The sequence below is a fragment of the Eutrema salsugineum genome, unplaced genomic scaffold (genome assembly GCF_000478725.1).
Source record: "Eutrema salsugineum unplaced genomic scaffold, Eutsalg1_0 scaffold_11, whole genome shotgun sequence".
Classification (NCBI taxonomy): domain Eukaryota; kingdom Viridiplantae; phylum Streptophyta; class Magnoliopsida; order Brassicales; family Brassicaceae; genus Eutrema; species Eutrema salsugineum.
This window is the reverse complement of record NW_006256901.1, coordinates 3550064-3575594: the sequence shown is the minus strand read 5'-3', so window position 1 is coordinate 3575594 and position 25531 is coordinate 3550064. Positions and strand designations below refer to the sequence as shown.

General features: G+C 44.5%; 2 pseudogenes; one reads left to right on the top strand and one right to left on the bottom strand.

The window, feature by feature from the left end:
• Nucleotides 1–6515: 6515 nt before the first annotated feature.
• Nucleotides 6516–23351, bottom strand: LOC18025836 (annotated as a pseudogene).
• LOC112089867 lies at nucleotides 8747–14634 on the top strand (annotated as a pseudogene).
• Nucleotides 23352–25531: the final 2180 nt, after the last annotated feature.

The following is a 25531-nucleotide window of genomic DNA, read 5'->3' as shown; positions in this document are numbered from 1 at the left end:
TGTTGGTATACTTGAGGATCTGCATGTTCAGATAGGCGATACACTCATTCCAGCAGATTTTTTGGTTCTGGAGGTTGATGAAGAACTCAAGGATCCTTTGATATTGGGTAGATCCTTCTTATGCACAGCTGGTGCAATCATAGATGTGAAAGGAGGAGTGATAGATCTCCAGCTGGGAGATATGGTGGTGCAATTTGAGATGAATAAACTCCTCAAGAAACCAATGCTGGACGGACAGACATTTGTCATAGATGATGGTTCATGCATTGCTGAAGAGGTTGCTGAAGAGGTTTTGGCCATCGATCCTTTGGAAGTTGCACTCACAAAAGCCGAAGGAGAACATGGGTATTTGAGTGAGGAAGCTGATGGATTTGCAAGGATGCTGAATGCAAGCACGAGGATGCAAGGGCTGGTGGCGTACATGAGCTTAGAAGGCAAGGAGAGCTCACCTGCAGAAAAAACCGATGGAGCACCTGCTCCCGACGGCTTGATTGATGGACCTTGGAGCGAATTGAGAGCTCCGAAGCTTGAGCTCAAACCCCTTCCTGTGGGGCTCAGGTATGCGTTTCTAGGACCCAATTCGACATATCCTGTGATAGTGAACTCTGAATTGAACAATGTAGAGATTGCCTTGCTTCTTTGTGAACTTAGAAAGTATAGGAAAGCTCTAGGATATTCACTAGATGACATTCCAGGGATTTCTCTAGATCTTTGCATGCATAGAATACATCTAGAAGATGAATCGATGACTTGAACATTAGAGGAGGTTAAACCCGAATCTACAAGATGTTGTTAAGAAAGAGATAATGAAACTTCTAGAAGCTGGTGTGATCTATGCGATTTCAGATAGTAATTGGGTTAGTCCGGTTCATTTAGTTCCTAAGAAAGGTGGCATCATTGTGATAAAAAAATGATAGGAATGAATTGATACCAACAAGAACTGTTACTGGGCATCGAATGTGCATAGATTACAGGAAATTGAATGCTGCAACTCGCAAAGATCATTTTCCTTTACCATTTATCGATCAGATGCTTGAACGCTTGGCTAACCATCCTTACTACTGTTTCTTAGATGGTTATTCAGGTTTCTTCCAGATCCCAATCCACCCAGACGTCCAGGAGAAAACGACATTCACATGTCCTTATGGCACCTTTGCGTATCGCAGAATGCCATTTGGCTTGTGTAATGCTCCAACAACATTCCAACGCTGCATGATGTCGATTTTTACTGACCTGATTGAAGACATAATGGAAGTTTTCATGGACGCTTTTTCTGTCTATGGAAGCTCCTTTTCTGTTTGTTTGTCTAATTTGTGCAGGGTCTTGCAGCGGTGTGAGGAGAAGCATCTGGTGCTTAACTGGGAGAATTGCCATTTCATGGTGAGGGATGGAATCGTGCTGGGACACAAAATCTCAGAGAAAGGGATCAAAGTGGACAGGGCAAAGATCGAGGTAATGATGAGTTTGCAGCCACCAACATCAGTCAAAGGGGTTCGCAGTTTTCTGGGTCATGCTGGTTTTTACAGACGCTTCATCAAAGATTTTTCAAAGATTGCTAGACCTCTGACGCAGCTACTGTGCAAGGATGTGAAATTTGAGTTTGATGATGCATGCTTGGAGGCATTCCACACGATAAAAGGAGCTTTGATCAGTGCTCCTTTTGTCCAGCCACCAGATTGGGAACTGCCTTTTGAGGTCATGACCGATGCTAGTGATTATGCAGTGGGAGCAGTGCTGGGACAGAGGAAATAAAAGAGGCTCCATGTCATCTATTATGCCAGCCGAACACTCGACGAAGCTCAGTGCAGATATGCCACAACTGAAAAGGAGCTTCTTGCAGTGGTTTATGCCTTTGAGAAGTTCAGGTCTTACCTTGTTGGGTCGAAAGTTGTTGTTCACACAGACCATGCAGCACTGAAATACCTGTTGACGAAGAAGGATGCCAAGCCAAGGCTCCTTAGATGGATCCTTTTGCTGCAGGAGTTTGATTTAGAGATCAAAGACAAAAAAGGGATTGATAATGGTGTTGCAGACCACTTGTCGAGGCTGAAGATTGATGATGCCATTCCACTAGATGACAGCCTCCCTGATGAACAAGTTTACGCCATAGATGTTTCTGGGTTCGACGAGCACCTGCTCCAACCTGGAGCACCTGCTCTGCCGATTTTATGCAAATCAGTTGACGTAGATCGGCATTCTGGTTTTCCATGGTTTGGAGAGATTGCAAATTACCTTGCTGCAGAGCAGGAACCTGCAGATTTCGTGGGAAACAAGAAGAAGAAGTTTCTGAAGGAAGTGAGGCACTACTTTTGGGATGAGCCTTACTTATACAAGCATTGCTCTGATGGGATTTTCAGGAGATGTGTAGCTGATGAGGAGATACCTGGGGTCTTGTTTCATTGCCATGGTTCACCTTATGCTGGTCACTTTGCTACTTTTAAAACGGTGTCAAAGATTCTGCGGGCTGGGTATTGGTGGCCTACTATGTTTCGAGATGCACAGAGATTCATATCCAGGTGTGACACATGTCAGAGACAAGGAAACATTAGCAGGAGGAATGAGATGCCTCCGAATTTCATCTTGAAAGTGGAGATTTTCGATGTGTGGGGTATAGACTTCATGGGACCTTTTCCATCATCTTATGGGAATGAGTATATTCTGGTGGCAGTTGACTATGTGTCGAAGTGGGTGGAAGCTCTGGCTAGTCCCACAAATGACGCAAAGGTGGTTTTAAAGATGTTCAAATCTGTCATTTTTCCCAGGTTTGGTGTGCTGCGAGTGGTGATTAGCGATGGAGGCTCTCACTTCATCAACAAAGTCTTTGAAAACTTGTTGAAGAAGAATGGTGAGGCATAAGGTGGCGACTCCATACCATCCTCAGACGAGTGGGCAAGTTGAGGTTTCCAACAGGGAAATCAAGAACATTCTGCAGAAGACTGTGAGCACCACAAGGAAGGATTGGACAGTGAAGCTTGATGATGCTCTTTGGACATACAGAACAGCTTACAAAACACCTTTGGGGACTACACCATTCCACTTGGTGTATGGAAAAGCATGTCATCTTCCAGTGGAACTTGAGTTTAAAGCTGCTTGGGAAGTGAAGCTGCTGAATTTTGATGCAAAGAGTGCTCAGGAGAGGAGAGTAATGCAGTTGCATCAGCTGGAGGAAATTAGGCCCCTGGCCTATGAAAACTCAAAGATTTACAAAGAGAGGACAAAAGCTTTCCATGACAAGAGGATCCTCAACAGAAGCTTTGCACCAAACGATCAGGTATTGCTCTTTAACTCTAGATTGAAATTGTTTCCAGGGAAGCTGCGATCGAGATGGTCTGGACCATTCGCCATCAAGGAGATTCGACCATATGGAGCTGTAGTGTTGCTGGACACTAAAGGAGGCGAGTTTGTTGTCAATGGACAGAGGTTGAAGCCATACCTTGCTGGTCCAAATATCGCAGAGGGTGAATCAGTCACCTTAAGCGATCCTCCTCAAGCCTAAATGGCTTTCCAAGTCAAGCTAATGACTTAAAACAAGCGCTTGGTGGGAGGCAACCCACCGGTAAGAGTCTCTAACTTTGTGTCTTTCAATTCTTAGCTACTAACTTTGTTTTTAGGTTCTTTGTTTTCAAAAAAAAAAAAAAAAAAAAAAAACAGGTAGGAAGATTTCATCGTGAAAGAAAAAAGATGTGAAGAAGAAGAAAGAGGAGCAACCAACCGGAGCACCCGCTCCATCTGATGGGTTGGATGCTCACAGCGTAAAAAATGACGAAGGAGCAACCCAAAGAAACCGGAGCACCCGCTCCGGCACCTGCTCCAGACGAACAAAAGACGAGGGAGCACCCAGCTCTGTTCCGGAGCACCTGCTCCGCCAGGGTGCTCTACATGTGCGAACCAGGTAAGTTTTCTGGGCACTTCTCTAGCTTATTTTCACACCGGGGACGGTGTGAAGTAAGTCCGGGGGAGGGTCGTGTCTCTTGTACTTCTTTCTTTTGTTCTCTTTCTTTTTCTACCTTCTTTGAGTCAGTTTTTAGTTTGTTTCTTTGAGTCATTTTGTTTCTTTGAGTCAGCTGGTTATATGAGTCAAGTCAAAACTTGTGGGAATAATGACCAATTCTATGATGATTTCAGACCATTTGTGAATCTTGACCATCTTCTTTTAGTGATTATTGTTGCAGAATCATCTAGATCGACTAATGGAAAATCCAAAGACAAAACAGTAGACTAGAGGAGCCCAGAATTCTTGACTAGTCCATTGAACCTGAGCTAATTTCTCAGCTCTTCATTTTCCCTCATCGATCAGGTTAGTGCTCATAGGGCTTGACTCCTCATTCTTACCTGACAAATAAAGACCTGTGTGACTAGATTTGGTATTCCTCTCTCATGTTCTAAGCATTGCTTCAGGCTGTTGCTAAAAAAAAAAACATATTAAAAGGCAGAAAAGATTGAAATGATTTTCTTTTAGAAGTAAAGGGTTAGGAAAATTTCCAAAGATCCCATTATTTTACTTCTAAAGTAAAATGATCACACAAGGGATGGAAGCGAGGGGTAGGAAAATTTCCTGTGACCCCATTATTCGCCTACACCTTTGATATATAATGAGGGGACAAACCGGGGATTCGGTGGCAATCACCATCAATACTCGCGTCTTTGAACCTTGTCATATGTGCCAAAAAAAAAAAAAAAATGAAACAGCTTGAAAAGTGAATAAGTTCAGGGGAGAGGAAAGATACTCTTGTGTAGTATGGTCAATTTGTTAAGGTATAAGTATGGGAACGAGTCTAGAAGGTCCTTGGCACTAGTTTTATCGATGAGACTCAGCATTGATGGGACATGGATGATGTTATGAAATTGAGGGACTAATCTGGAAAGCTGCAGCGTCTACGGAGAAGTACATGGAGGTTAGATTTTTGACTGATTTTTGCAGCAGATTATCACATGCCTTGGTCAGGGTTTACGGTCTTTTGAGTTTTGCGAGTTCCCACCTTTATCGAGTCATTCTTTTGGAATTGAATTTGAGTTTGTTTGAGGACAAACAAAGATCCAAGTCCGGAGGAGTTGATGAGTGGAGATTTTGGCTCATTCTAACATGTGTTTACTAATTGTTTTAGGAGTTTTTGGAGTCTTTTCAGGAAGTTTCAGGTGACTTTGAGGCCTTATCAGAGGATTGGAGTGTTTAGAAGGCATTGGAGCAAAAGGAGATGAATCTGAGCAATAAGGAGCTATTTTATACGCTTTTGGAGAAATCATCCGCGGAGCACCTGCTCTCGGTTTGGACCCTTCGTGGAGCACCTGCTCCAACCTCTGGAGAAAAATAAGGAAACGATTTTACCTAATCCTAAGTTGCGTGAGATGGGATAAAAAGCCCAGAGCCGCCTGTGTTTTATTATCACGTTTTTCTACAGACTTTTTACGCTTTAGATTTGAGAGATTTCTGCTTGTAAGCAATTGAGAGAAGAATTCCTGCTATATTCTGAGAAGAATTATGAACCCTGATATCTTTCCTGATTTATTTCAAGAATTCCTTTTCATCTGTTGCTGTGTTTCTCTTTTCCATGTCTGAGTAGTTCTCTTAGGTAGATTAAAGCGTTCAAAGGATTTCATGAGTTAAAGGATTAGATGCAAATAGGGCTTGATATCTATTGTCTTCACCATTGTTAAACTTAATGCTTAGGTTGAATTGATCACTCAATCTGCGATTTTAGGTTAATCTATTCATCAAAAGTGTAATAGGTTGCTAGAATAAACATTGGTGAGCGATTTGTCCTTAGCCAACGACAGTTGAAGTTAAGGCAAATCATGAACAGATCAAACCTGCTAGCTAATGCTTGTCTGCAATTTTCTAGGTTCAAACGACAGTTTAGGATTTAGGTTGTTAGACAAAGTTATCGAGATCACGACAGTGGATCGATAAGCTTTTCTGTTTGAGTTCGAGACTTGCGTACACTTGTGCCCTGAATAGTCATCTGGTTCTTATCTCTGAAATTCCTACGAATTGCTTTGGTCTAGTGCTTGTTTTAATTCGAATTTAAATCATTGTTTGCCGTTCTGTTTACTTTTTTAGTTTTCGCCGCAAATCATCTTTGTCTTAGCTTTAATTCAATCCTCACAAAGTCATAGAGTAGCATTGGTCCTCTGGATCCCGAATCCTTTATTTTACAACTACATCACTGTTCTATTGCAGTAGAAACTAGGAGTATATCCAGTGTGAATTAATATATGAACAGAATATCGAAACTGATGGTTTATAGATTATATAGCTCATAAATTAAAATATTTTGAGGTATTTGATGAGAGAACTCTTCCCGGTCCCTCTCAGTACTCAAACTCCGTCGGACATGATATATAGATAAAGACTAAACAGATAATCTAATAAAAACCATGGTTACGTGAGAGTAACCACAATAAACACTAGTTAGTTTATGATACTTGGTAGATAGTAATAAACTCTCTGAGCCTTTCCTCTATCTTCAGTAAACATGGGATGATTCACAATATACGATGCTGGTATGGTTTGGTTTTCAAGCATCAATTTCAAGTTGAACCACTTGAAAATGACCCATCTCCTTAGTTACCTCCAAGCTGAAGTTGGTGGAAAAGTTGTTCATCGATGGATTAGTAACAGTCACTATGTAATGTCCATGAAGCCGGGAAATATCTGGAGAAAACCAGATCGCTTCACCTTCTTATTCCTCATTGTGTTCATGGTATTCAACATGAATCTCTGTAGGTTCTTGTTACCACTCTTTGAGCAACATGTCAATGAGATCCCCTACTTCTGTGTTCTTGAAATGGTTGTCAGCAAGCGTTAACTTGCTGAAACCGGACACCTCAGGTCTCACTTATATGATTATGCCTTTGACCGCAGGATGCGAGTAAGCTTCCCTCAGAATATCCTCCATGTACTTAACCTATCCCAAAAATAGAACCATGGCTTGCTTGTTGCGGTATGTTATGTAATATTAGTTATCTCAAAGTTATAATTAGCCATGTGTGCATTGCATATGTACCTGATTCGGGTACTTAGGCATATCAACCTCAGTAAGCCAAACCGGAAAACCCAAAGAGCCTAACGTATCTAATGCAGATCTCATATAAGACAAGTTGGGTTGTGTCGGAAGAAAGTGAGCTTGTGAATTTCTCCTTTGATCATCTTGTTTCCTGGGTATGATAATCTCTTCCATCTTCTTCTTCACATTAATCAGGCTCCCAACACTTTCTCGAGCATACTCTATCGTGTTGTACTCGTGAAAATAGGCGAAAAAGAATAGTTCTGATTTGAGTAGGCTCGAGAGTCATTGGTTCAAATCCAATAGTAGGTAAAATCGGTCGAAACCCCTGAGTCGAGGCTCTCGCTGACGTGTCAAAAAAAAGAATGTATAAAAAAAAGGATAGAAAAGCCACACCGGAACTGAGACATGGCCCAGACTCCCAAGGGGGGGGGAGCAGTGGGGAATCTTGGACAATGGGCGCAAGCCTGATCCAGCAATATTGCGTGAGTGAAGAAGGGCTATTCCGAACAAAGGTATACCAGGGTCAAGCTCGGAGGCCAAAGAGTAGAACATAGATGAAGCGTTTTTCCCAAGCATGTCCTCATAGTAGCTGTAATGCACATTCTCATTCATCACATCCCATCCAATTACTCTCCCTTTATATCTCTTCATAACCGAGTTGATCCTGTTGATTGTCACATTCTTCAGATCTTTAGGATCCTTTGACTTCTTAACCCAAGTTGGTTGAAAATTCTGATCGTTCCACAAGACCGTATATCCTTTTACTGACATTGTTTTCCTCCGTAAGCTTCATCATTGAATCAGCCAATGTGTAGTTCTCTTGGCCTCTCACTGTCTCAGTTGTATACCATTTCATTTCATTGGTGAATGAAGTTAGTCTAAACCGCGACACAAACCATTCTTTGTAGCTATTACTCTCCAAGATTCGATAGTTCATAGCACAGCCAAGGAGGATAGATGGTTTGATCTGTTTTATGGAAATCAATGATCTATTTACCGCGCTTTTGTTCTGAAAACTCAATTGAAATCTCACTTTGTTCTTGTTGGGGTTGGTTTCCACCCCACACAGATAAACCATCCCAAAATAACTAAGTATAGAAAATGGGAGAGCCGTGATCATCAAAACGGGAGAGCCGTTCTCACCAAGGCAAGAAGGAGAGCCGTTTTTACCAAGAAAGGCGGGAGAGCCGCGATCGCCAGGTGGGAGAGCCGAGAAGAAGGAGATGGGCCGAGCCGTATAACATAACATAGGCCGAGCACCTGTCTTAAATACCTGGGCCGAGCCGTGCCGCGGAGAGGTGGAGCGAATTATGTCAAGTGGGCCGAGCCGTAAAGAAAGCATGATGGGCTGAGCCGAAGCCTTGAAGAGGCGAAGCCCAAGAAAAACCCTAGGCGAGATGCAAAGTCGGTCAGCCGCACGAGGCGATAAGGAAATATTCCGAAAATCTCGCCCGAGATTCTCGGCTAGGCGGTTTAGAAAATCAGTATAAATATGTGGTGTATGTAATTCATTCCGCCAACTTGGGCAACCCTAAGCAATAAGAACGAAACACTTTCACAGCAAGAAAAGCTCTCTTTTGATCTTACTGTCTTTGGCGATAAACCCTAGAAGTTTCCGATTCCTTAGTTTCTTTACAAATCTTCGGTTGTGCGAGTTTTGGCTCACACAATTTGGCGCCGTCTGTGGGGACACGAAACTTTCTTACTCTATATCGACAAAGCTTTAAGATTCGAAGAAAATGGCGAGCAACGCTAACGACGACAAACACAACACCGGTAACGGCACGGATAGGGACGCTCCAGGATCAGGCACAACGACCGCGCCGACAACAACGGCGACGACCGAAACCCATGAGGAGATGCGATACATGATAGCTGCGTTGATGAAAAAGATCGACGACCAAGACAAAAGAAACGAGGCGATTACGGCGAGGCTCGACGCAATGGCAGCAGAGCGACAGCATCCGACTTGGAGAGCCGGAGTCAACGACCCGATGGACGGAATTCGGAGACGCTTCGACTTCTCGACGCCCGCCGAAGCCTCAGGGAGTGGTGCAAGAAACTCCTCTTTTCTTCATCCCCTCGACGAACGCACTCCTGCAGCAACCCGAGTCAACATGACCGAGCCGCCTCCACTACGCCGCAACTCCAGGCAACGAGCCGGTGAGGAAGGAGACGACGCGATCGATGTAGACGCCCAGCAAAACGACGAGACCATAAATCCGCAACAAATTGGCTCGGCTCGTCGAATCAATGAAGAAGAACTCGCCTCGGCACTGAACGGCATCCGGACTGACGAAGTCTCCGATCCAGCCCGAGGCGATAACCCAACCGAAGCGGACGAAAATCCCCAATGGAACGAGCAGGAAGAGCGCGAAGACGAGCCGAGGCGAGAGGAGCGGGAGCGACTCCCCCAATCAAAGGGAATGACTCACGCACAAACCCTCGAGCTTAAAGAGCTGCGAGCCTCTATGGCTCGAACGGTAGCTGAAATACGCGCTATGAAATCCCAAGTGCACAACGCGACAAGTGCCGCACCCGAAATCGACCGAATGCTCGAAGAAACCCAAAGAACCCCGTTCACTGCAAGGATCACGGAAGCCAGGATTCCCGAGCCAGGGAAGGTGAGAATTCCGTTCTACGAAGGAACAACCGACCCAAAAGCACACATCACGGCGTTTCGAATAGCGATGGGGCGAGCCTTCACAAAGAACGCCGCTAAACTCACCGAGCGCGAAGTGGATGCCGGATACTGTCTGCTCTTCGTGGAGCATCTCAAGGGAGCCGCACTCGAGTGGTTCTCAAGGCAGGAACGAAATTCAATCGGCAGTTTTCAACAGCTCTCCGCCTTGTTCCTTAAACAATACTCGATGTTTATGGACAGAGGAACATCTGATGCCGATCTATGGACACTATCTCAAGGACCGAACGAACCGCTTCAGGATTACATGACGCGATTCAAGGCGGTCGTATCCAAAATAGAAGGGATAAGCGACAAGGCTGCACTCGAGGCTCTGAAACGATCCTTGTGGTACAAATCCGAATCCCGCCGCGAGATGGCTCTCAATACGCCGCAAACAATTCAAGACGCGTTGCACCGATCATCAGACTTCGTCGTAAACGAGGAGGAAATGAAAAACTTGGACGAGCAGTACGAAGCCACGAAAGCAGCGATCCGAAGCTCAATTTTGCCACGCCCAGCGAAGAAGGGCAATCCATCAAGCAACGCGGCAACGCAGAGTTCGGAAGAGCCTAGGAGCGGAGGTGCCCATAACTACCAGGTCAGCTCCGGACGCGGAAGAGGAGAGCCGCACAACAATACTTGGGTAAGAAAGTCAGCCAACTACGACGAGAAGGCTTTCTGCGAGTATCACCAGACCTACGGACACTCAACGGCTCAATGCCGGACTCTGGGAGCAAAGCTCGCAGCAAAAATGGCAGCAGGAGAGCTCCAAAACGCGGTCAGCCTCAAGGACCTCGTCCCTAACGAACAACAGGAAAAAGCCGAGCCGAACGGTGCGGCAGAACCAGCGAATCCTCCCCGACGAGGCGACAACCCCAAGCGCGACAGGCGAGGCGAACCTGAAGAGCGACCCGAGCCGAGGCAAAGGATCAATATGATCATGGGTGGATCCCAGTACTATCAAGATACCGTTTCCTCAATCAAAGCCTATCAGCGCCGAGCCGAAGCAAAGGAGAATTGGACAGAGCCGACTGACATCCCAAACACGGTGATCTCTTTTGCCGAGGAGGAAACAGCAGGAATCGATCGACCTCACAACGATCCGTTAGTAGTTGAGCTAACGATCAGGGATCATGACGTAGCAAGGGTGCTCATTGATACTGGAAGCTCGGTGAATGTCGTCTTCAGGGAAACGCTCAGAAGAATGGGAATCGACCTCTCCGAGGTGGAGGCAATCCCCAAACCTCTAACCGGATTTTCGGGAGAAACGATGATGACTATGGGAACGATCAGGCTTCCTGTGGTAGCTGGCGGAGTCACCAAGATCGTCGAGTTTTGCGTCACTGACCTCCCAACCATCTATAACGTCATCATGGGAACCCCTTGGATCAACGGGATGAGGGCAGTACCTTCCACCTATCATCTTTGTCTCAAATTCCCAACTCCATCAGGTGTCAAAACGATATGGGGAAATCAGAAGGAATCAAGAAATTGCTTCCTAACCGAGCACAAGCTAAGGAACCCCGTCACCGACGCATGAGCTGACATAGACCGCAAAAAGATGAAGACAGACAGAGAGCCCGCGAACGAGCTCTCCAAACTCTTGTAGCAATTACAGATCGCGGAGAGCCGGGAAACACGCACCGAGCCGATATGTGACGCAGTGGACTCGGTGTGCATAGACGAGGCGCATCCGGAGCGGTGCGTCGAAATTGGAACACAACTAGGCGAACCCCTGAGAAGCAAGCTCCTTTCCCTCCTCAAGGAAAACATCGATACCTTTGCCTGGACGGCGGAAGACATACCAGGCATCAGCGTCGATGTAACCTGTCACGAGCTTAATGTGGATCCGACCTTCAAACCAGTCAAGCAGAAAAGAAGAAAGCTTGGTCCAGAACGAGCTAAAGCAGTCAACGACGAAGTTGAGAGATTACTCAAGGTAGGATCAATCGCCGAGGCCAAATATCCGGACTGGCTCGCAAACCCGGTGGTTGTGAAGAAGAAGAACGGCAAGTGGCGAGTCTGTGTGGATTTCACCGACCTCAACAAGGCGTGCCCAAAAGACAGCTTTCCCCTGCCACATATCGACCGGCTCGTCGAGGCCACTGCGGGGAACAAACTGTTAACGTTTATGGACGCGTTCTCCGGCTATAATCAGATCCTGATGCATCCTGATGATCGGGAAAAAACGGCATTCATAACCGATCGCGGGATATATTGCTACAAAGTCATGCCGTTCGGGCTCAAAAACGCAGGAGCAACGTATCAACGGCTCGTCAACAAAATGTTTGCAGCTCAGCTCGGGAAAACTATGGAGGTATACATCGACGACATGTTAGTTAAGTCACTCGAGGAGGAAGACCACGTCGCGCACCTACAAGAATGTTTCGAACAGTTGAACAAGCACTACATGAAGCTAAATCCGGCGAAGTGCAGGTTCGCAGTCACCTCGGGAGAATTCCTCGGCTATCTGGTAACCCACCGAGGCATAGAAGCAAACCCCAAGCAGATTAAGGCGTTAGTTGAAATGCCCTCTCCAAGGACGAAGCGCGAAGTACAAAGGTTAACAGGAAGAGTCGCTGCGCTAAATCGATTTATCTCCCGTTCCACGGACAAATGCCTGCTTTTCTACGACACCCTCAGAGGAAACAAGAAATTTGAATGGGACGAACGATGTGAGACGGCTTTCCAAGAACTGAAGACTTATCTGGCGAACCCGCCAATCTTAGCAAAACCGGTCGAAGGAGAGCCGCTCTTCCTCTACATCGCGGTGTCTGCTACAGCTGTAAGTGGGGTATTAATCAGAGAAGAACGATCCGAGCAAAAACCCATTTTTTACATCAGCCAAACACTGACCGACGCCGAGACTCGCTACCCACAAATCGAGAAGGTCGCCCTAGCCGTCGTAGTCTCGGCTCGCAAGCTGCGCCCATACTTTCAGTCGCATTCGATTGTTGTGCTCGCCACCCTTCTGCTGCGCTCGATCCTGCACAGCCCAAGCCAATCCGGTCGGCTCGCCAAGTGGGCCATAGAGCTGAGTGAATACGACATCGAGTATCGGAATAGGTCGTCTGCAAAATCACAAGTGCTCGCTGATTTCCTCATTGAACTCCCGGCCGAAGCAACAAACGAGCCAACCCTAGACGAAGTATGGACATTGCACGTCGACGGCTCGTCATCTAAACATGGCTCGGGAATAGGAATCCGCCTTACCTCTCCCACCGGAGAAATACTTGAGCAGTCTTTTCGCCTGAACTTCCACGCCTCGAACAACGAAGCAGAATACGAAGCACTGATCGCCGGCATACGGCTAGCACAAGGAATCGGAGTTCGAAAAATAAGAACCTTCTGCGACTCGCAGCTCGTAGCATGTCAGTTCAACGGAGAATACGAGGCGAAGGATGGACGTATGGGCGCTTACCTCAAAGTGGTCCGGGAGTTGGTGCAAAAGTTTGATGAGTTCGAACTCACTCGCATTCCCCGAGGAGAAAACACCTCGGCCGACGCCTTAGCAGCACTCGCTTCGACCTCGGACCCGGACCTCCGACGAACGATCCCAGTCGAATTCATCGAACGCCCTAGCATCGAAGAAGTAGAAGGAGTTCGGCTGATAAATCCCCCTGAACAAGAACCAGAAGACGACGAAGCCATTCCGATGGAGGAAGACGCCTCGTCGGCCGAGCCGGAATACGGCTGCGACAAAGAATGGCTCGGGGCCATCCGAATGTACATCGCCAATGGAGAGGCGCCAACCGACAAATGGGAAGCCCGCAAGCTCAAAGCTCAGGCAGCACGTTATGTCCTCGTCGATGGCGAGGTGTTTAAATGGAGATTTTCGGGGCCTCTCATGACATGCGTCGAAGGATCGGAAGCACGACAGATCATGCACGAGGTGCATAGCGGCGCGTGCGGTAACCACTCCAGCGGAAGGTCGCTCGCTATCAAGATAAAACGGCACGGCTACTTCTGGCCTACTATGGTCAAAGACTGCGAGAAATTCACGGCGAAATGCGAGAAGTGTCAGCGGCACGCTCCAACAATTCACCAACCTACCGAGCTGCTCTCGTCAATTTCTTCTCCTTATCCATTCATGAGATGGTCGATGGACATCGTCGAACCTCTACATCGCTCGAAACAGAAGCGTTTCTGCTCGTCCTCACGGATTACTTTTCCAAGTGGGTCGAGGCCGATTCTTACGCAAGTATAAAAGATGTTCAGGTCGAACACTTCGTCTGGAAAAATATAATCTGCCGACACAGGGTCCCTTACGAGATCGTCACCGATAACGGATCCCAGTTTATTTCAACACGCTTCGAAGCTTTCTGCGAGAAGTGGAAAATCCGCCTCAGCAAATCCACGCCAAGATACCCTCAAGGGAATGGACAAGCCGAAGCAGCCAACAAGACGATCCTCGATGGTCTGAAAAAGAGGCTCGACGAGAAGAAAGGACGGTGGGCAGACGAACTCGAAGGAGTCCTTTGGTCTCATCGGACAACTCCGCGCCGAGCCACTGGGGAAACTCCATTCGCTCTGGTCTACGGATCGGAGTGCGTAATTCCCCCCGAGGTGGACTTCCCAGGTATTCGACGAAGACTTCTACCAGGACAAGAAGGCTTAAACCACTTAATGATGCTAGATGAGCTTGACCTAATCAATGAAAAGCGCGACCAAGCCCTAGTTCGAATTCAGAACTACCAACAAGCAACGGCGCGGTACTACAACAAAAACGTTCGTAGCCAAAGATTCAAAGAGGGAGAGCTCGTCCTCCGAAAGGTCTTCCAAAATACTGCCGAGAAGAACGCAGGAAAGCTCGGAGCAAATTGGGAAGGTCCTTACAAGATCACCAAAGTGGTTCGTCCGGGAGTCTACGAACTCGCGACGCTAGCCGACGAGGCGATTCCAAGATCATGGAACGCAATGCATCTGAAGAAATACTATCACTAAGGATACAGCACGACCATCATGAACTACGGGACGGCTTGATCCCTGCAAAGGGTACGTAGGCAGCCCGTCTTCGGACGGGTTCAGCTGTCCCCCCTCCTAAAAAGGGGGGGGGGAGTGGGTACGTATACACATAACTCCTCTAAACTCTATTATTTTGACTTACCCCTTTAGGAACGTCGCCACTTCGGCATATTTCTCACTTCATTTTTAATCATCTACTTATTTCACTTGATTTCTAGTTAAACTATTATCGCTTCGGCTAGCTTCACATTGTAACAAGTTCGGCAAACTAAGCCTCTGAACGCCTAGCCTCGTTGCTGGCCACAACGGGGCAACAAGTACAAAGTTCTCTAAACGGACTTTTACCACCTTTCCTAGGACGAGGGTGCAAGTTACATCCTCTACGGATAAAAATTAAGCGCGCTATACAAATATCAGACCAAAAACGTATCTGGTCGCCACGGTTTACTACGCACACGAGAATATAAGTCGAGACTACATCGCTTTCTCTAAAAACCGAAGTAAACTCTTAAACCCGGATAAACATACTCGAGAACACCGGTCCTTAGACAGACAGGTTCGATAACACTTCAACCTCGGCTAACAAAAGCAAAACGCCTCGTCGTCTACACAGCTCGGCGTCACGCCAAGCGAATAAACGCCTCGTCGTTTACACGGTTTGGCAAAATACGCAGCAAAAACGCCTCGTCATTAAAAATGGCTCGGCATTACCAGGCAAAAATTCGCCTCGACATTATCACTTTAAAAATTTTCCAGCATCACCTAAAAGATGTTCCACAAAACTAACTCCCACCTCGGGATTAAGAATCCAAACGGTGTCCTTAAACGAACTCAACCCTTAGCCAGTACTTCTATCATTTTCAAAGGATTCGGCTAAGGAAGCAGTTAAAATCATTACAACAGTTTTATCCTCAACAATTTTCTCTATTCCAAGGGTTGAAAATAAGTACATCAAATCCTAAAACAGCTAAGGGAAAGAGAACTTATTCATAAAACGAAAGTAAAATGTTAGATGGATAAAGCCGTCCGGGCATCAGTTACAAAGAGAGTTCAAAAACAAAAAAAAAAAACCTAAGTACAAAAGGATTAAAGACGAGACAGGGGAGAGCAGAGAGAATCAGGCCGCGGACTGCGTCTCACGTTCGGCGAAGAGGTTTGAGAGGACTGGCGTGCCCGCGTTCGATCCGTTCGGGTCCACCACACCTAAGTTAGCCGCTGTCTCTTCGAGCGTCTCGTTCCCGAGGGTGGTGTCGACCGAGTCCGGTGATACGGGGGAATAGTACAGCTCGCCCCGAATCTCGGAAGCAATGCGCTCGTACGCCTCTTCGTCGGCATTCTCACTTTCCCAGCTTTTCAGCTTTGCTTCCTCGTCGTCGAGCGTCGGGGCATCTGGTTTCTTCAGGTCGGCAATCATCGCCAGATTGCCCTTGATCTGTCCCAGATCATTCTTGTCATTTTTGGCTTTTTCAAGCCGAACCAGACCCTCCTCCACCTTGGCGAGGCGTTCTTGAAACTTCGCTGTAAGCTCTCGCCTCGCCTCCTTTTTCGCCCTCTTGACCTTAGCATCAAACAAGGCATCCTTGGCCTCGATACGCCTCTTCAGCATCGCCACCTCGGCACTTTTGGCTCTCCTCGCTTCCTCAAGGCGAATGACCGAGGCGGAGACTTTATCTACGTTTGCACGCAGAACGATCTTCTCCTCTTCCAGCCTGGACGCCCTGGCCGTCGCCTCGTCCAGTTTCCCCTTTACCGCCGCGGCTTCGGTCTGAGCCTCTTCCAGCTTCGTTTTCGACGATGCGGACTCAATTTTGGCCTCGGCCAAGCGACGTTCGACCTTAGACAGGTCCGCCTCGTACTCGGCCATTAGGTCGTTAATGGCCGCGACAAACTGCAGAAAATAAACTCGTGTCAAATACTTAGCGAAAATTCACGAAAGCAAAGGAAAGCAAAATGGAATGTACCTTGGTCCCGCGCTGCGCCATTGCGCCGTAGGACCTCGGCCTCCTCAACTTCTCCGGAGGAGGAAGACGCGTGTTCGCGTTATTTACACGCGAGAACATTATGGCGGAGGCGTCGGGGTCATCGACGACCAACTTACGCGCGGCGGATTCTCCGGGCGTCGGCTTCCGTCTCTTCTTGGACGGCTCGTCCCTCTCAACAGCGACCCCTTTCCCTTTATCAGCAGCCGAACGTTTTCGGCTGGGGTCGTGTTTCTGCACGACGGAAGTCGGGGGCCTCGTCGACTTCGGGAGGGCTAGAATAGCGGAGTTCGAAGGCTCTTTGTTCCGAACCGCCGAATTGCCCCCAGACGCCTCGGGAACAATTTCGCCCTGTTCCACCTCGGGCGCCACATCTCTTTCGACCACCTCGGTCGTATTACCCTCCGCAGCTCGGGTCGTCTCATCCCGGTTCGGCGGGTCGGTTTGAGGGGTGGCCTCGGCTTGCGCCGAAACCACCTCGGCCTGCGCCGGAACCACCTCGGCCTGCGCCCGAGCCGCCTCGGCAGCTCTTCTAGCGGCTTCTTCCTGTTCGCGTCTCTTCCTTTCTTGGAGGGTTAAGATCACCATCTTTTCGCGGGTATCTCTGGAGGAACTGGAGGATGAAGAGCTGACGGGAACTCCTGCAAGAATGGCTCGCGCCTTCTCTACTCTCTCGAGGGTGAAATTCTTTCTCCAGTTAACCTTCCGCGCCGAAAGAGAGTCTCGAACGGTGAACAGATCGTTGGGAATCGGGGGAAGATAGCACCGAACTGCAAAACAAAGCAAAAAAAAGACAAGTGTCAGAAAAGGAAGAAAGTTTGAACCGAATCTCCGAGCCGAGGCAAAGCTTCGGGTCGGCTACCAAGTGGTCCCCAAGCGGTCTTGGTTCGGCAAACGTAATCCTCGCCGACCGACGCCTCGTTCACTAAACGTAGAAGAAGCGTTCAGTCCAGAACTGGTCCTTGCTGGGAAAACCGCCGATAATCCGTCGTTTCGCCTTGTTGGAAATATAGAACCTGTTTCCTTTCGGAGCCTTCCTGATTTCCAGCAAGTTCAGCAGGTGGTTCAGCTCAATGTCAAGACCGCATTCGAAGCTTCGGACTAAAATGCCGATCATATGCCGCAGTCCCCTCGGCATAATCTGCCCGATCGAGATCCCGTGTTTCCAAAGGTATTCGAGGATCACTCCGGGGATTGGGAACCAGAGGAAGCAAAGCTCGAAGAACGCCTCGTACAGAGTGAAATGATTCTCTGGAGGGTTGTCGGCGCGGTCGCTTTTCTCTGGGACAACGAACTCCACCGCCTCGGATATTCCGAAGCAATGCCTCAACGCTTCGAGCGACTCAAGGGAGTAGAGTGTAGACCCAGGCGGGTCGGGTTTTTGCCTCTTAACTCTCGGCGCTCGCCCAGATGTGGAAGCACCTCGGGACGCCATGAGGCGTTCCAACTCAAGCTTCGCCTCGAAAAGATCAAAGGGAAATGTCTCCTCCTCGGCCTTGAGCGCGGCTCGGCTAATGCCCTCGTTAGGAACGGGATCCTGGGGACGGCTCGTCGAAACCGACGGCTCGGCTAATGCCCTCGTTAGGAACGGGATCCTGGGGACGGCTCGTCGAAACCGACGGCTCGCCATCCGGAGAGCCGACATCTGATGGGTTTTCATCATTTGACGCCTCGTCAGATGAATGGTGAGAACGGCTCGGCGAAGCAGACGCCTCGGAAGAATCCATCGCACCCGTCGCCTCGGCGTCTATACGACTCGACTCGTAGTGGAAAAGCGGATCTAACGAGTCGTCGGAACGGTTCGACATACTTTACAACTTTTACAATGAATTACAACTTGACTCGGCGAGCCTCTACCGGAAAAAGATCTGGAGCGGCGGAGACCTCGGAAACCCTAGCCGGAAAATAAATAAACTAGAGAGAGAAAGAAGAGAGAAGGGAGAGCTACCTTTAGTAAAAACGAGTGAGTCGGGAAATAATGAGGAGGAGTGAAGGAGCTCACCTATTTATAGAAAAATGAGGCGCGTGAATTCCGCGTGAACCTCGGGAAGCCGTCCAACAACGCGTAGTGTCCGCGGCGAATTGGTCATACCGGGTTGCGTCGTTGGGACGCGCCGAAAGATCCGGAACTTCCTCTCGGAAGACCAACAGTCAGGGTACCCAGGATAACGAAACGACTTGGTATAGACTCTCTCTCACTTGTATCGCCTCATCGTCTAACGAAAAGGCTCGGCATTATCTGTCTCTCTCAAAACGCCTCGTCGTTAAACAAAACGGCTCGGCATTAACTATCTCAAAACGCCTCGTCGTTAAACAAAACGGCTCGGTGTTAACTATCTCAAAACGCCTCGTCGTTAAACAAAACGGCTCGGTATTATCTGTCTCTCTCGAAACGCCTCGTCGTTAAACAAAACGGCTCGGCATTAACTATTCTTCTTGAAACGCCTCGTCGTTAAACGGCTCGGCACAAATCCTTGTTCTTGAAACGCCTCGTCGTTAAACGGCTCGGCACTGACCCTTGTTCTTGAAACGCCTCGTCGTTAACAACACGGCTCGGCATGAACTTTCACTCGAAACGCCTAGCCATATAGTCGGCTCGGCATAACCGTCACCAAATCACTTCGTCCCTGATTCGCCTCGGCATCTTCGGCACTCCTTGGAAACACCTCGGCACTCACACTCCCAAAACATGAATCTGGGCTCGTGTCGTAGCAGCTCGGCTCGATGGTTTATCTCGTGGTCAGGAGTAATGTACCTCGTCACTCTCGACTCCGAGATTGACGAGCTGGGGGGCTAACTGTTGGGGTCGGTTTCCACCCCACACAGATAAACCATCCCAAAATAACTAAGTATAGAAAATGGGAGAGCCGTGATCATCAAAACGGGAGAGCCGTTCTCACCAAGGCAAGAAGGAGAGCCGTTTTTACCAAGAAAGGCGGGAGAGCCGCGATCGCCAGGTGGGAGAGCCGAGAAGAAGGAGATGGGCCGAGCCGTATAACATAACATAGGCCGAGCACCTGTCTTAAATACCTGGGCCGAGCCGTGCCGCGGAGAGGTGGAGCGAATTATGTCAAGTGGGCCGAGCCGTAAAGAAAGCATGATGGGCCGAGCCGAAGCCTTGAAGAGGCGAAGCCCACGAAAAACCCTAGGCGAGATGCAAAGTCGGTCAGCCGCACGAGGCGATAAGGAAATATTCCGAAAATCTCGCCTGAAATTCTCGGCTAGGCGGTTTAGAAAATCAGTATAAATATGTGGTGTATGTAATTCATTCCGCCAACTTGGGCAACCCTAAGCAATAAGAACGAAACACTTTCACAGCAAGAAAAGCTCTCTTTTGATCTTACTGTCTTTGGTGATAAACCCTAGAAGTATCCGATCCCTTAGTTTCTTTACAAATCTTCGGTTGTGCGAGTTTTCGCTCACACAGTTCTTATGAATTTTCGTTTCGGAAAAGAGTTTTATAATTAGGCCTCAGATTGTTTCAAACGCTAATTTTATGTGTGTTGCGTATATATATATATATATTTTTTTTTTTTTTGTCACAAGTGTTGCGTATATATTTATTTTACATTTTCAATGACTTGATCTTGTTGTAGCCTCCACTGTGTTTTGTTGAACTGTTGCAGCCTCACATTTTGTACAGATATCTCTTGTGTCGTTAAGCCATCGCTCTGGTTCGCATAGCATGCATTAGTACTGAGAATCTACAAAGAAACACAAAATTATGTTCTGTTTTACCTTGAAAAAAATGTGGGCAGGGACTGAGACATTGACGATAAAACCGCCTTTAAGCAAAGACCAGCATCCTTTTTTCGCCATATCTTGGCCTCCATCAACATATTTGACATTCTTGCCTCTCAAAGTTATTTTGACTGTTCTTTGGTTCTCATTTTTTAAATTTATCCAAGCTATATCACACCAATTCAAGAATATCAAATTGTAACTTATAACACAAGAACTACAAACCAACATTTTGTTACCAGAGATGCTGTATATGTTCCCTTTCTGAAGATTTACTCTCTCTAGTATTTTTCTGTTTCCTCTATTGTCTTTGATTTTCAACTGATCGTAGGAAAAAGGATCCATGTGGAAAGAAAAAGAAGAGAGATAAGAACAAAGTGGAAAAAAAACCGTTGTTGAATCTCTTCATCTTTTCTTGTGATAACTTAAAAATACACAATCTCTATATAAAGACCATTGTGAGACTCAGCTATTTTCTTAATTTTAATTACATAGAACACAAAGATAAGTTATACAGGTTTTGTTTTAGTAAGAAACTGCAGAGCAATAAGTATAAGAGCAATTTTCAATTTTCTTAAATACATTTATTTATTTATATGTCCAAAAATTCTAATTTAAAATATATTATGTAGATTTAATAATATTTTCAATATTGTAGATTGGTAATAACATCTTCCATGTTCCAAAAGATAAATATATATATAGCTAACTATTTCTTACATATCATATAATAATTAATTAGTTTACTTCTCACTTCATCATTTGTTATGCTCTAAAAATTTGTTAATAATATTTTCAATATTCCAGATTGTTAATAATATCTTCCTATATTGCACAAGATCAATATATATAGCTAGCTATTTCTTGAATATTATATAATAAATAACTATTTTTATCTCTCATTTCATCATTTGTTATCTCTAAACAATATATAGTTGTTAATAATGTTTTCATTGCATATATTTTCCATATTTCACAAAATAAATATATAGCTAATTATTTTATACATACCATACATTAATTAACTAGTTTACTTCCTATTATATCATTTTATGCTCTAAAATCAGTTGTTAATAATATTTTAAATATTGTAAATTGTTAATATTATCTTCTTTATGGCATAAGATAAAAATATATAGCTAGCTGTTTTTTTATGTATCATATAATAATTAAATCGTTTACTTCTCATTTCATCATTTGCTATGCTCTGACAATTAGTTGTTAATAATTTTTAAATATTTCATACTGTTTCTTAACACTGACTAGGTTCTATCCCTGTGCGTCTGCAATGAAAAAATTATTTTTAATTTAATTATATTATATAATTTCTGTTTTTATAAATATAATATTTTTTAAATAAATATCAAAAATATAATTTATGTTTAGATAAACTTTTTTTTTCTAATAATTTAATTACGATTATAAAAACCTAATTTTACCCTGTCTATTCGATTAATCTAAAAAACCATAAATATAAAAACATAATTTTGTTTTCTGTTTGTTCATATTATTATATAATATAATTTTTTTTAATTTTAAATATTTAAAGTTTTCAAATTAATTGATTATAAAAATATATAATAATATATCGTTTATTAGTTATATCATTATGAAAATATTATTTAAATTTGAATATTTAAATATACATAAATTAATATCTTATTTACTATTTTAATAAAGATAATAACAATTATTTTTATAATTATGATAATTAATATAAAATACATCTAAGAAAATATAAATTGAATTAACATTTATTTTTTTTAGAATTATTTTAATAAATAAAATTCAAATAAAATTTTATTTATTTTTAGAAATAAATAAAACAAATAAATCAAATTAAAATATTGTTTGGTAACATAAATAAGAGTTATCCAAAAACAGAATAGTAGAAAACTAAGTAAAACTTGTTTGGATACAAAACATGCTTCCCTTTTCATAGTATAAATTTACTTTTCTATTAATTAAAAATTACTAGAACTGTTACATACATAATGTTAATAATATCTTCCATATTGCAGAAGATAAATATATATAGCTAACAAATCTTATTTTCGACATAGAGTTTCTGTTAGGTTCTTCACATTTTTTGTAGAGGTTTATCTTTTTTATCCATTAAGCTTATTTGGCTATATGTTTTGGTTTTTCATATGTGTTTGGAGACATTCTATTTCTGCCGGCTTTTATCTTCTGGGAAATTTTATATTCTCTGTTTTCTGCCAGTTTTTGTTGCTGGTTGTAGGTTCGGTTTTGCCAGTTTTGTATCTTTCAAAACTCTAATAATAAAATTAAGATTTTAGTGTTAAATATAAACTAACTATTTACTACAAAGGCCCAACTTATGAATTTAATAGACTCTGTATAATTTTTTTTTTTTCGACGAAAATGAATATATTAATTTGACATAACAAAGTCAGAATACAAAGTTTCAGTTAACCAAAGAGGTGGATACATACAATCAGAATAGAAAACGTTATTGTACGGGCCTTTACGAGCTAATTTATGAGCAACAGAGTTTGCATCTCTCTTAACATGTAAGAAGCTTATTTGGTGAAATCTATTCTTCCATAGTTTAATGTCGGTAATTAAGTTGTACATTTGGAAGTCCTCTTTTACATCATGTAAAATATCCACGAGCACTTGACAGTCACCTTCAAACTGAATATCAGTATATCCTCTGCACCATGAGTTTTGCATTGCTGATAACAACGCCTTACCCTCTGCTTCAAGACTTGTTAGGGCAAGACCAAGATTAACTGACCCCCAACTTTTTGCGTACCCCAAATGGTTACGGACAATCCATCCACCTATAACTCTCCTTGAATTTGGGTCATAAGCTGTATCGTAATTGCATTTAAGTGTTTCCACACTAGGCCGAATCCATGATGAAACTCGAGAGTCGCTGGTGGAGATCATCGAAGGGTGATGTTCTTTATTGTTCCTTGTAGCCGAAATCCATTCTTGTACATCCGCCATGGCAAGATCCACATCCACAAAAAACGCACTAACGGACTCTGTATAATAAAGATAGAATATTGCAAAAGTACTTTAATTTTTTCAAAAAGACCCTAAACTTTTTTATTAAATTTAACAAAAAGATATCTACATCCACTGCAATGCACCTTTGCCACATGCCAAGAGCCGGCACTGTTTCTACATATCATATAATTATTAACTAATTAATTTCCTTCTCATTTTATCATTGGTTATGTTTAAAAAATCAGTTGGATTGCTAAAAATAGGTGTTCGGTGGTATCAAACTGTCATATGGCTTGGCATCATACACCCAATTGTTACCCTAACCGTTTTATAATATTTGTCATTGAAACGTAAATTTTGTTTTACTGTTCTTTTAACTTTTGTGAGTAAGCTACAATGATCAAAGTAATCGTTTTTCTAATACTGATAAGTAAGATGTTTCGCAAAATCAAACTAACATTTATTTAATCAGCTACCTAAAAACAACTTTTTGGTGGAAGTTTTTTTTTTTTTTTTTGATGAATAACTTTCTAGTGGAAGCAACAACTTTGCTGAATAAATAAATTTTCTTTTATGCATGAATAAATGAATAACTGTTGCGAATATCTCCGATTTCGATTGAGCTAAGCGTACTTTGAATCGATTACGAGTGATGAAATGCGAATCGGAATCAAACACGAATCGAGAACGAAAGTAAATGACACGCGAGAATTTATCCAGTTCAGGCGCAAAACCGCAACCCTACGTCTGGCCGAGACTTTCTCGGAATCCACTAAGAGATTGATTACGACGTCGCCGTACAATCTCACCGGAAACTCTCCCCGAGAACTCTCTCTCTCTCACCCAAGAAAGAAACTCTCCTATTTCCTCACCGTTACAAGACTCTCTCTCTCTAGACTCTGTTACTGAATCTATATGCTTGCAACTGCTCTCTCAACAACTTGAAACAGAAGATTTTAACCGATTTGACTCGCGTTGACTTCACGCTCTAACGGTCACAAACCTTGTGTTCTTCAGCTTTGAGACGAAGCTTCAAACGACGATGTATCAGGTGAAGTTTGATTAAACCCGCGGTTATCACAAACTAATCCGGTTCCTTCTCAATCAACTCCTAAACCGGAACCCGCCGATTGACTCAGATGGTTTAATGACCAAAACACATCCGACAAACTCCACCTTGGTTATGAAACCAATCCTTCAATCCTTAGTGAACTCCATCTCGGATCCTCTCTGCTTCAAGCTTCAGAGACGCCTAGTAAGCTAAGCAATTGCTTAAACCTACCAACCGACAATACCTTGGTGAATATATCCGCAGGATTCTCAACCGTATTCACCTTTGAAACCTGCACTTCATCTTCTTCCACTCTTTCCCTTATGAAACTCAGCTTCACCGCCATGTGCTTGGTTCGCTCATGGTGAACATTGTTCTTTGCAAGAGCTAAAGCACTCTGAGAATCACAAAAGATTTCTACCCTCTGCTGTGTATAACCAAACTCTCTGCATAAGCCTCTTAACCAAACAGCTTCTTTTGCAGCCTCAGTCATTGACACATACTCAGACTCGGTAGTGGAAAGAGCAACGACTTTCTGCAGACTCGACTTCCAACTGATTACACCTCCACCAGACATAAACGCATACCCTGAGATAGATCTTCTACGATCTAAATCTGCAGCATAGTCAGAGTCACAGAAACCATAAATTTTGAAATCTGAACCTCTCTTATATGTCAAGCTCAAGCCCTTTGACCCCTTGATATATCTTAGTATCCACTTAACAGCACTCCAGTGTGACTTAGCTGGACTACTCATAAACCGGCTAACTAAGCCTACAGGGTAAGCCAAATCGGGTCTAGTTCCTATCATTCCATACATAATGCTACCAACCGCATTACAGTAAGGAACTGACCTCATATACTCCTCGTCTGAATCCAGCTCTTCTTTTGTTGCAGACGAGAGTTTAAAATGAGCTCCCATAGGCGTGTTCACAGCCTTTGCTTGATCCATGTTATAGCTCTTAAGCACCTTCTCCATATAACTTTCTTGAGACAGTTTGAGAGTTCCTGCCTCGCGATCTCGAATGATATCTATACCCAGAATCTTTCTTGCAGCTCCTAGATCCTTCATTTCGAACTTGGAGCTAAGCTGGTCCTTAAGAGCCCTGATGATTGCCATGTTCTT